Genomic DNA, 12,920 nt, shown 5'->3' with positions numbered 1-12,920 from the left:
GATCTAAAAAAGAAAAAAAATGAAATGTCATTCTTCATTGTAATTCATCTCCGGATTTTTCTTGAGAGCAGAGTAATTTATTAGAAAAGAAGTTTAAAAAAATCTGAAAAGATAGACATAAATCAGAATTTTACTTTTGAAATAGAAGATTCTATTACTGAAATTATTTTTTTATTTCCTGCACCACAACATAAAGGTCATTCCTTGTCTAACTTAGCAGTTCCTCCAACAATATTGTCCCTACAATAATGCTGCCATTTGTGTAATTTTTTTAAACTAAAATAAATTCCATACTGAGTAAGGTCTTGAAATAAAACTAACTCCTCTCTGAAGACATTTAACAATAAATATTGTGTGGATCAATATGGAACATTATAGATCTTCTTGTAATTTATAAGATTTACTATTTGGAATTTGTACACTTCATACATGTTCTGTGAAAGACTCTTGATTTTCACAATATCATTTCATCACATATGTACTCACCTCACTGCTAAACTTTGCATCTCAGTCCCCAGTGTTTGATGGATTTTTAAGAGCATTCCCACTTTCTGTTTCTATTTGCGACTTCCCCAAACCACAATGGGAAATCACAAATTTGTGGTAAAGGTCAATTTCAAAGGAAGCCTCTTCTTGAAAGAAAAGTAGTGAAGGTATCCAGTGGTAAATTCTATAAAAATTTCTGAGACCAGAAAATTATCCAGGTACAGAGCTGAAATTGCTGAAGGGCTTGCCTGCCAGTTTTAATGAATTCACAACATTTCACTTTTTTTCATATTGGAAACACATGAGGCCCTACTACAGCAGATAAACAATCATTGTTTAATGAAACAGTGATGATACAGCAGCAACTAAATGGGATTTCTGACCAGAAACATACAGTAGAAAAGGTACAGTTTGTTCCTATCCTGGCCAGAGACAGATGTTACACAGAAAACAAAGTAACAGGACTCAAAACATGTATGCTCACAACTACTTCCAATGTGAAGATAATTTCATGTAAAAGGAAACATAATACATAATTAATATATGCATAGCTAATATCATTAGCGTTCAGATAAATGAACTGCAGCATGGTGACTGTCACTGCATCTGATAATGTGGGCTTCTGCACTTAAACACTTCTGCTTAGTTAGCACCAGAGTCTGCTCTCACTAAGATTTTCAACAGGCCTTCACTTTGTGAAATCCCCTGGCTTCCCCTGGCAATTTGTTTCCTTGGGATCAATAACTACGAAAAGTGTTGCCTCAGTGTGAACGAGGATATGAGAAGTGGACCCACTGTCTCCAAATGGCTCCTTTATATAAACAGCATATTGCTTGTCATTCTAAAAAATGCAACAAGAGGGACCTTTCTCTTGTAATGTTGATGAACAAGTGCACAAAAAAACCCATGGTAAATATTAATTATAGTAAAGTCAGCATGTGCAGAATCCTGCCCTTTAATAACATACTTTATAAGTCTGATGGCACTCAACAAAGCAGAACAAATACATGTCTTCTGCAGTTATGAGAAGTACGTCTGTTAGATCAAAAGTAAAAGAACAAAAAATATAAGAAAGACAAATAGCATAGTGTTAACTGTTTTTAAAAATTACATATTACAAAAAAAGGCTTGAAATAATTTTTATTGCATAATCCAGATTCTCAACTGAAATACAATTGTTTTCACTTGTAAAAATACCCCCTCAAATATTTTAACATTTAACTGTTCTATCATAATTGTTGTCTGAATTTCTGTATCTAATTAATGCAAACCCATAAACAGAACAAATCAATGAAGAATCTGCATATATTCCAGCCATTTAACAGACATTTTTTAACTGCCATAGAGTATGCAGACAGCTTAAAGGTAGGATGATATTTGAGGACCATTGTTTGTTTAACAGCTCAGACTGACAAGGTGTCTTGATTTCTTTTACCAATGTGTTTGCATGTGGGATTTTCAAATCAACAAGATGGACACTATCCCTGGAGAACCCTTATAACTGCCAGGAATCACCACCAATACAAAAGTGGCAGAAATAAGAGAGTATACTTCTGTGCTAAGTTTTGCCTAGATTTCCACTCTATCCAGTCACACCTAGCATATCTGGTATTGGTAGATGGTGGCTGAAGAATTGTTTCATTTTTAGGAAAGGGACAAAAAAAGGGTGAGTTATGTTGGATACTAAACTTACAGGAAAAACACTGAATTATTCACATAGTAATACATTAATACTTGGAATGCATGAAGCCAGATTAACTTCCTAATCATTAAAGCAAATTAAAACTGTCCTGGAAGTAACTGAAGTAACTTTTTAGTTACTTAGGAAATAAATTTTTGGAATGTGTTTATCTTCCTGTTGCCAGCTGGCTGGCAAAAGCATGCTGCACAGCACTTGGCACTGTCTTTTGGGCCAGAGGTGACATCTATCTGACCCTCATAAAATTGGTTTCAGTTCTCTCTTCAATTCTAAGTGTCTGAAATGAAGAGCTGGGTCTAGTGCCTGAATTAGTGTAAAGTGGCATGACTTTTGCTGAATAAAACGTGAACATTTCATCACATGACATATTAAAAAGGTAACTTTGGACCCATGTATCATTTATTGCTCCTCAGAGTTACTTTTATCAAAACAGATATTTGAGCATGTATTTTATACCATTTGGGACTGTATTTATACTTTATTGGTTTAGATAGTTTTGTGAACTATAATTCACAAATATCTTTGGTCTCTCTAAGCAGTTATACAAAGAAAGACGTCGAGACAGACCACAGCTGACAAATATGCTGTATGACTCTGAAAAATGGGAAAAAAAAATTTGTTGGATTCAGTGATTTTAGTTTTTTTTTCTTGAGAGTTTGACACTCAGGCAATTTCACAATCCTCAATTCTGAATAATCTGTGCAGAGGTTAGAATCTGAATAATGATTGTAAATTGAGTCCTTAGTCACTATTATTCATATGAAGTGTATGATCCAGAGATGTCCTAAAATCTGGAATGCAACTGAAGTTATATGTCAGAGACCCAGAAAAGAGGACAGGAAGTTCTGAAACTATTATTTGCATCAGAGGACAGAACAGAAAACAAATAGTAACCTGTTATTTTGTACGTGTCTTGGACTAAGAATATTATAATGCAAATTTAAAGATTTTTCTCATTTTATTTTCCAAAAAGAAAAGCCTTTGGAAAAAAAGAAAAGGTTTGGAATACTTTTCTTGCGTGATCATATACTCTACTATTTATATTTAAATCTGCAATACACCTATACTATATATCCCATGCAAGTTATGTAATATTTCGAAATCTAAGTAACAAGAAATTGGTTTTTTCAAGGCCACACATAAAATTCTTGTTCTCCAGTTGGCCTCCACAAAAAAGTCTCTGCTCCTACTTTGAGTTTCATGGGTTTTTCTGGAATTACATACAAGAAATAATAACACGTGACTACCAACCAGTTTCAGCCAGAGAAGCAAGAATACTTTCTGTAAGTTTGATAACAATACATAGAGGAAGAGTTTAACTTTCAAGAATGTAGGAAATAATCTTTGTGTCTCCTCAACAGAACCCTGAATTGCTAAATCCATAAGAATAATGTAATAAAATCTTCACTACAGATCTGCCTTCATTAAAAAAAAAAATTCACACACACACATTTCTCATGTTTTTCGGTTCCATCCTTACACATGCACTATTCCAGATGGAAAGTTCATGATTTTCCCTTTCACACAGAAATATGCATATGCCAACCATTCCTGATCACTTAAATTTGCTGAATCTCTTCCTCAGGGGGGGCGGGGGAGGGGCTATGACACAGTAGTCTCCCTAAAACAAGTATTTGTTTACACCAAAGAAACAACAGAAAAAGTATTCCAAAGCAACAACATCATTCACTCTCATATCTGATTTCATCAAATTGTTTGCATTACTAGTAGGTGGTTAAATAAGGTATCTGCAAGTTCATTTAACAGAAAAAGAACACAGATCATTTTGGATCTTTCAAGAAGAGATTCTGGGGGCCAACAAGCATGTCTCCTGTGCCACAGGGAAACTGCCTTTTCCTAATGCCTGTGATAACTATTTGTGCTGCTGCTCAAATAATATACTACATAAGGTTTTTATTACAGAGACTGCAACTGCAACTGAAATTATCCATATGCCTTACATTTATTTTTCTAAGTTGTAATCATGAACATCTCTGAGGATTTGCCTGTTATGACCACTCCACTGTTTAGCCTTGATTTGCAACTGGCATTTTTGTGATGATAGATGAATCCACAGGGACAGTCTGCTTCTCTCTGAAATCTAACCCATGGACGGTGTATTCACCAAAGCTAATTTTGCTCCTAAAAAGGCTGATCTCTCCAGGCTCTCCTTGCAATCAGTGGAGACAGGTTGCTCCAAAGATGAACCTTAATTTCACATATCAAGCCTTTCTGAATACATTTTTAATCTACTGTTTAAAGTACAGATCCGCATTTAACATCACACTCTTATATTTATCATTAAAGCTTTTTGTTAGTGTATGGTTCTCACTAAACCAAAATACAGCCACCTAAAGAGATTTAGGTATCTTGGGCATATGTCCCGGTTCTTTTCATTTCTCTCATGCTCACTCAGTCAAGCCAGCATGACTGAAAAGTATACTCACTTTGCTTATCAAATCATAACACACAGATGGACAACTTCTGAGACAATGGCAAGGAAGAGATGGAAATTTCTTAGTATTAAACTGATAACAAGAAGGAAAACCATCTCAAGAAAAAAAACATCCTCAGAAGAAAGTGTCTTCACATATATCACAGAAATATCCCTCAGCTACAGTACTTTCAGGAACTTCCTCTACAATGAAAGAAAATTACCTAACCTTTCTCGGTTTCAAAACAGATTTATATCATTTTCTTGCATAGCACTTCTATTAGTGAGGTTAAATTTATTAAACATATAACTTAAGATTATGTTATATTGGATAGACAAAATAAAAAACTTTCTTTATGTAATGCTCTCTCCTATTTGCTTTGGTTGAGCAGGAGTTAATTATTAAAGTTAATTTTTAAGTTAATTCTTCAAATATATTTAATTTCTTTTGGTGGCATTTGCTGAAGGACTCTTCTTTCTTACACAAAGACACTGACAATAATAGTAAAGTGGCAATACTGAAAGAATTTTTTATTCTCAAAATTGGATGAAAAGTAAAAACAAAAGTAAAGTCTTCAAAAGTAAGGCTTACATCAAGTACAATGAGATCAGGAAATGAATGAAAAATGGGAGAAAATTCTAGAAGGAAAAAAGAGGGCTGACAAACAGACACAAAAGTCAGGTTTGCAGGAGGAGAACATTCTTTGAACAAAATTTTCCGTTTTATGAATGTTATGCATCCAGTTTCATTCCTTAGTTATTTGCTAAAATTTGTGTTCTTTTCCTTATACTCTGCTAGCCACAGAAATATTCTGAATTTTTTATATCTAATTAGAATTTCTGCTCACTTAAAGTATATCAATCCATAAATTGATCATCATTGTTTTTACTACCTTACACTTTAATATACTCATAAGAGAAATATAAGGAATAATGCATAATACAAAACTACACTTCAATTTAATTACAAATCACAATCCCTAGCTCAGTTCAATGTCACATCATTGCTATGTAGTTGAACTATTGTTGAGCTTCAGAATCCTAGTCAGGGACCATGGATTATTAACTCATCATTAAAAATCCCATACAAATACATCAGAAATGCATCTGCTTCTGTCTTTGAGAATTGAACATTAAGTAAAAAACAAGAAACAACGTATCAATACACAAGGATTGTTGGGAGTGAAAAAGAACATATACAATTACTGTTGACATTATAGAAAATCACTTCAGAATATCAATGTCTTAACCAATACCCAGCATTATGGAAGTAGAAAAGGTACTTTGCAGCGAGACAAGAGGTACAGCACCATTTGACAACTTCTGCTTTGCATATTGGCCAAAGTCCTTTCCCATTTAATTTGTCCCTAAATGGGTTTCTGATCACTGGACTGGAGAACCAAAGGCAGACAGTAGCCTCAAGTAACCCCATCACTGTCATGTGTCAACTGAGCTCGAGGGTAGCTTGACAACTGCTAAATCTGAAAAATTATTAACATCCTTAATTATATATTGATTTAATTTCCTCTCATGTACTGTGACATTCTTTTTCTTAGAAACTGTATCATAATACACAAAACAAAGTGAGACAAGAGAGTGTTCAATGATGGCCATAGCATTTCTTAACTTTTGCTGAATGTTCGGTTAAGTTTTCAAAGCAAAAATAACAGGGAACCTAACATGGTGTACAAGCGGAAAGTCTTAACATAAAACCAGGTGGTTTAGGGGTTGTTTGTTTTTGGTTTTTGTTTGGATTGGTTTGGTTGGTTGGTTTTGCAATATTTTTTTTCCCCAAAAATGTAATTCCTAGCTGAAACTTCTAATTTTTGAATTACATTACATTAGTAAGCAAATGCTCTTATCATAAATGTCTAATCTACTTCACCTAATGCTCAAATAAGAAAAGTCAAAAGGGTACCTCTCAGCTAGTATAGTCCTGTCAAAGAAGCAAAGATTTCCATGTGCTAATTGCATCAGTATTGGGACAGCCAGATGATGTTATAACAAGAATACATATTTTTGCTGGAGTGTCTAAAAACAAAGATGATGGATGTGCAATATAAAAAAAATAAATCAATAGGCCAAAGCTGTGGGCCTCACAAAATCAATTTTGTTGCCTAGAGTGTTCTTCAAAAACTATGAAAAAAGCAACATCTTGAAATGAGATGAAATGATATAACAGAATAATAACTGAAAGACCTGAAGCACTTTAATCACCTGAGTATTTTGGTGGTTTAATCACACTGCAATATTTATGTTCCCACTGGTATCATTCCGTTATATGGGGCTTTAATCTGTTTTCCTTCAGGGGAAGAGAGAGATGCCACAAGAAAAATTGTCATCCATACAAGGAGTTCCCTCTCTCCCAAGCTTCTCTCCCCCCACTACCTGCTGGTTTTAGGGTTTATTTTTATTAATATAAGAACAGAAAGCCAGGTGCAGTACAAATTTCTTCGATTTTGGCAACCTCACACTGACTTTCACAGAAATATTTTTCTCAGAACAGAAATATTAATTGAGCACACAAAGAAAAACATCTGCAATAAACAAGTATAATCAACTTAAAAGTATTACGTGAACACAGATTTCAGATGTATATTTAAAATAAAAAAAAATGCTACCTTAAGAAATGTGACAGCTGAAATCATGTCTCCTCAAACTTGAGTCAAATTTGTAAACATATATAAAAAGAGATGAATTACACAGAAAACAAATATTTTCTCAGAATCATTTAGTGTGTACTCTGAAAGTAGCTCTAAGTGAAGTTGGCAGTGCAAATCCAAGTGAAGAAATCACTTCTCAATTCCAAAAATCAGCTGCAAACCAACTGTGTGAAAATCATAGAAATTAATTGCCCAGGAAAAAGGAATAACTCCTAGCTGGAGGGGCAGTAGTCAAATTTTAAACAATCTACATTGTGACGGGTAGATCCAAAGAAAGCCTTAGTATCTAGAGAACAAATGTAGGTGTCTCAGCTCTTTGCAGACTGAAACAGGAGCCTGGGTGACAAAAAAGTCCATAGGAAGCTGCTTATAGCAAATCAATTGAAAATGAGAAGTTCAGGCACATGTATGAAAGTCTACTTCTCCAAAGCCTAAAGGCCTTTAAACAGAACTGCAGAATGGAAGGTGTTCTGATCTACCCAGGGCAGCTAGGGAACTGTGAACCTATGGATATACAATTCCACCAAACTGGGACATGTGCTGAACTAGCTGATTCTGTGGGTAGTATTTTCTAGATAAATCTGTGCCAGCCTGCACCATCCCTTATGGTGTGGTTCAGTTAGGTTCAGCAAAGAGTTCAGAACTCCTACCCAAAGAAGAAATTATTGATGAAGAAGTTACACAAGTCACACAGCAGTTGAGAACTGTGGGTTCTAGTTCCAGCTCACACAGTTGTACGTGCATTTTATTTTTTAAAAAATAGCATAGAACTATAGAATTGTTTAGGTTGGAAAAGACCTCTAAGATCATCAAATTGAACCATTAACCTAACCATGTCAAATTCACCACTAAGTCATATCCCAAAGTGCCTCATCTACAAGTTGTTTAAATAGCTTCAGGGTTGGTGACCCCACCACTGACATGGACAGTCTGTTCCAATGTTTGAAAACCCTGTCCATGAAGAAACTTTTCCTAATACACAATCTAAACCTTCCCTGACACAACTTGAGGCCATTTCCTCTTGTCCTATTGCTTATTACTTGGGGGAACTGGCCAGCCCCCACCTTGCTGCAGCCTCCTTTCAAGCAGTTGTAGAGAGCAAATGAGATCCCCTCTGAGCCTTCTTTTCTCTAGGCTAAACACCCCCAGCTCCCTCAGCCACAAAAGACTTGTGCTCCAGACCCTTTCCCAGTTCCACTTCCTTTCTCTGGACATACTCCAGCACTTCAATGCACTTCAATGTCCTTCTCACAGTGAGAGGCCCAAAAATGGACCACAGGATTGGAAGTGTGGCCTCACCAGTGCCAAGCACAGAGCGACGATCACTGCCCCGGTCCTGCTGGCCACACTATTCCTGAAACAAGCCAGGATGCCATTGGCCTTCTTACCCAACCCAATGCCAAACAAGCCAGAAATAAAGGTGCAAGCAAAATAAACTAAAATTACTATGCCTGCTGTGTTTTGATGTTAGTACTACAGCTATGCACTAGATTTGCTCCAAGTATGCTTCCACTATGGACTTCTCAGGTAACTTAAACTCTTCCTTGTCTCATTTGGAGGCCAGATACACACCTGCCGATATTAAGACAGGTATAAGCATCCAGAATAAACAGACATACTGATGCTACTGTAATTCTGTCCAAGCCTAGTCCTGAATGTCCAGATCTTCCTCAAACATGGGTATTTCCAAAGGTAACTATTTCCCAAAGGAACAGAAACAGAGCAAAAGTATTAAAGCAAAGCACAATATGAATTCTTAACTCTATGAAAATTATGTTTCACTGACATATATACCCACACTCCTGGTACTTTGTGAAAGCTCTGATTAATTGCCAAACAAAATTGAAGCCTACAAGCCTTTTCAGGTTATATCCATTTTACAGCTGTTTCTACTGAAGGAAAGGAAGAATTTAAACTTTCCACTATTTTACTTGTCCATGAATTTTCTGTGAATTCAGAAGTCCTAACTCACACACACCCTGTTTGTCATTCAAGAGAAAACTCTCATTTCCTTGAGTCATAATACCCAGAAAATTAAAAACTGAAAAGGGAAAAAGAAAATATTGGATGTAATATATCACCCTCTGACATAGGAAGGTTTTCATCTTTCTTTTATCAAAAATTCAAAATGCTGAATTAATTAGACCATTAACACATTAAAAGTAAATGCTAAGTGTGAATAGCTTCAATTTAATCAAAGCTGAATCAGTTTTATTTTGCACAGACTGGTGCTGTATTTTCAGCTAAGAAATTAGATAGTAATTAGAAATTACCCAGCAATTATGATCTAAGGGTGATGATTCTCTCAATGTGTTAGAAAGTACCTGACAGAATATTGATTATACATTAGAAGTTTACTACATAATCAACTTAAAATCACATGCTTTGTATTGAAGATACTAAGGCAACAAATGCTCCAATACAGGTGGATCTTGGTACCCTCTAATTTCTGTGCTTCAGAGTTCCAGTGAGTTTTTTGTAGCTCCAGATGTAAGAGTGCTCATTGAAATAAAATGAGATTGATCAGTGCAAAAAAGGTGAGAAAACAGATGATAATGATTGAGGATCACTTTCCTGCTTACTCAATTACAATATAAAGCATTATTTTGTGAGACTCTTACCTTCAAGATGAGACTCTTGGCAAAATGTACTGAGATATTTTTGAAAAATACCCTTAAAAGACCATCAGCGGATCTCATACATGAGAAATGTTTTGATGTTCTTAAAAACATTGAAGAATATTTGTTAAATAAATATCCTTAGAACTATAATTCACAGAAAACCTGTTGAAATAATATCATTAATCACAGTTGGGAATGACGAAAATATATTTTGCTTCTCACCAGTATGGTAATAACATTTTTTGGAGCACAATCAATCTGTCTTTATCTGCTTAAAAAGGTGATTTACTGGCAGATGCCATTTTGGGAAAACCACAATGTTTTTCATTAAATTTTGATGCATCAGAATGCTCTGAATCCCCTTGTACCAAAGCTATCTATTAAAAAAACCACAGAAAATGTATCAAAACTAATTTTTTTCACTCAGATCTGTGTTGTCATGGTGGTCTTATTCCTTTGAAGCGTGTATCGTCAAAGCCACATCAGAATCTTTGTTCTCAAATTTCAGAAATTATAACTGATGGAATTCAAAGAAAGCTTAGAAATAATGAAAATCTTTCAAAATATGCATAGGGATAGGAAGAATAAGTATTATAATGAAGCCTAAGAACAATGTGAAAACTGGATGTAGAATACAGTTTATATTACTAGTATACTAACATGGCTTATTTTATCAATAATGTTATGGCATTAGATGTTTTTTATGCAAATTTCAACAATGAATCAACTAATTCTCTGGGAATCTGCATTTTCAGTTTAAAAGGAAAAAAAAGAAAAGCTAAAGCTAATAGCACTGGGACTGAGAAAAGTTGTCTGAGAATAATCTGTAATCTCAAAGTTCATAGGAGAAATTAGGAGAACCTCAAATACATTATGTTGTAAACTTCGATGTTCAAGACATCTATTTTTTGTTTTGTTTGTGGGTTTTTTTAAATCTGAAACAAGATTTCTGAACACAGAGTTGGCAACATGCAAAGTATTTTAGAACAGGACTGACAATCTTTGTGAAAGAACTTTTGCATTTCCCAGCGGAAGAAGGAAATAGTTGAAATGTTCTGGGCAAGAGATTTTTCTTTAGAGCATATTCAATCACATTAAAGGATAATTGCTGCTTCTTACTAATAACCATGAACCACTTGGAGGAGCATCACTGCCTCTGGAATACACAGGCAGTTCTGAAAATACTTGAACTCCAACACAGGGAGGACTTGTACCTTTAGGCACAGTCTTTTGCTTTTGCCATTTAACACTTAGGTCCTGCTTCTTCCTTTAGAGTCTATGCAGTGTTATCACATTTTGTAAAATAGAGTTCTCCAAAGTATGTGAAGTACCTTCCAGACAAGAGAATGTTTTTTCCCAAGTGAAGTTCAGGTGCTGTAAAACATGCAGTATAATCCTGCTTTGTGGCTTCACACTTGGTTGAATGCTGTGATACAACTGCATCAGGTACTCTCAGTCATACCTCTAAAACTTTATTTTCAAGGACTGGCTACATAGGTAGAGACTGTCCAAAGTTTATGTTAGCTTTAAGTTATTGATAGTGTCAAGGCATTTTTATTGCAACCAAAAGAAACTTAGGCTTCAGTCTGCCCGACTTCCACTCTTTACCTCACAGTGACTGTGACAAGTCACATATGAAGTTACCATACTGGAGAGGTACCTTCCTAAGAGCAGTGGCAGCCCACACTTCTCTGAGGCCTGTAAATCCTAATAATATTTTGGTTTCATCTAACTCTATTTTATCTGCAAAACTGTTCTTGATCACTACCAAATAATATAAATTGATAACATGAAAACAGCTGCTAAACTAAATAAACGAAATTTTCTTTTACCAGTCAGGTAAATCAAACAGGAGAATTTTGCTTTTCCTAACAGTCTAATAGTTTTAATGAATAGGTTTCTGTTTCAGACATCATTCTGGTACAAATGCACCCTAATAGCATATTCCAGGCTCTGAAGACTCCTTTTTTTTCCTTTTTTTTCTCTTTTATTTTTCTCTTCCACCTGCTTTCATAAAAAACCAGACTTAATCTATTTGTTTTTAATTGTATTTACCCCAGATAATTCACAGATTTATAAAAGACATTTTAGAAAATAAGATAAGGGCTTTGTGATGCAAAAGAAGAATACTTCCATTTGAGTCTATACAGAATTTTCTTTCCCTCTTCACAAGATTTAAGTGAGTTTTATAAGAGTACATTTACCTTACACATTTAAACTACAGTGCCATTACAGAGTTTATAGTAAGATTTAGTCAGCACTATCATGAAACTTTTTTGTTTCTTATATAGTAGCAAATTTGTATAATATGTTGTATAATATGTATGTTGGGAAGCTTGCTTGGAGACTGTTAGTCTCCTCCCAGTCTCCAGAAAACAGACAAAGAGCTCCTGTATCTCAGCAGTATTCCCCTTCCTCAGCCCCTGGAATATACTCATGTTCCCCTCTCTTGCTCTCCCGCCAGCCTTACGGCTCTGGCTAGCAGTTTCAACAGACAGCTTCAACCCTGTTTCAGAGCACACTCTGGGCAGGTGGTGAGGGTACTCTCCCTGTCCCCACCAATAAAGACATGAGTGGTAGCAACTCCACCAGAACTTCGCTCTTTTACGTTATAATGCTCTGCAACAGGGCACTTGGCAACCCGAGGGAAAACAAACATCAGCAGGGCCTGAGTTCCAGAGAGGGCACAAATTCAGACACACCAAATATGCTTTGTGCACCAAGAACCCCTTGCTTACTAACAAGACTCTTCAGAAGTTCGTTGAACTCTCTCCTCTGGCTTTCACACAGACGGTCTCAGGAAGTTTGGATCTTTCCCCTGGCATTTATAACTTAGATTACATTGATATATTTTAATAAAAAAATCTGAATCTTATGACTCAGATGGGTGAACATGTTTTATAGGTTTTCAATTATTAAAACTTCTAATTTATTTTTCATCAATACTCTACTTTTTTACAATTTACAAAAATTACCAATAGCAATGATATATGTGTTTTACTAAACAAGCAATATCC

The 12,920-nt window shown here is 35.3% G+C and overlaps 1 protein-coding gene across 10 annotated transcripts in view; it reads right to left on the bottom strand.

Annotated features, from left to right (window-relative positions):
* Positions 1-12,920, bottom strand: part of PACRG (parkin coregulated) — a 223,342-nt gene that overhangs the window by 78,326 nt on the left and 132,096 nt on the right. The window lies entirely within an intron of this gene.

This window comes from Aphelocoma coerulescens, chromosome 3 (genome assembly GCF_041296385.1).
Source record: "Aphelocoma coerulescens isolate FSJ_1873_10779 chromosome 3, UR_Acoe_1.0, whole genome shotgun sequence".
Classification (NCBI taxonomy): domain Eukaryota; kingdom Metazoa; phylum Chordata; class Aves; order Passeriformes; family Corvidae; genus Aphelocoma; species Aphelocoma coerulescens.
The sequence above is the reverse complement of the archived record's forward strand: the minus strand, read 5'-3'. Positions and strand labels throughout refer to the sequence as shown.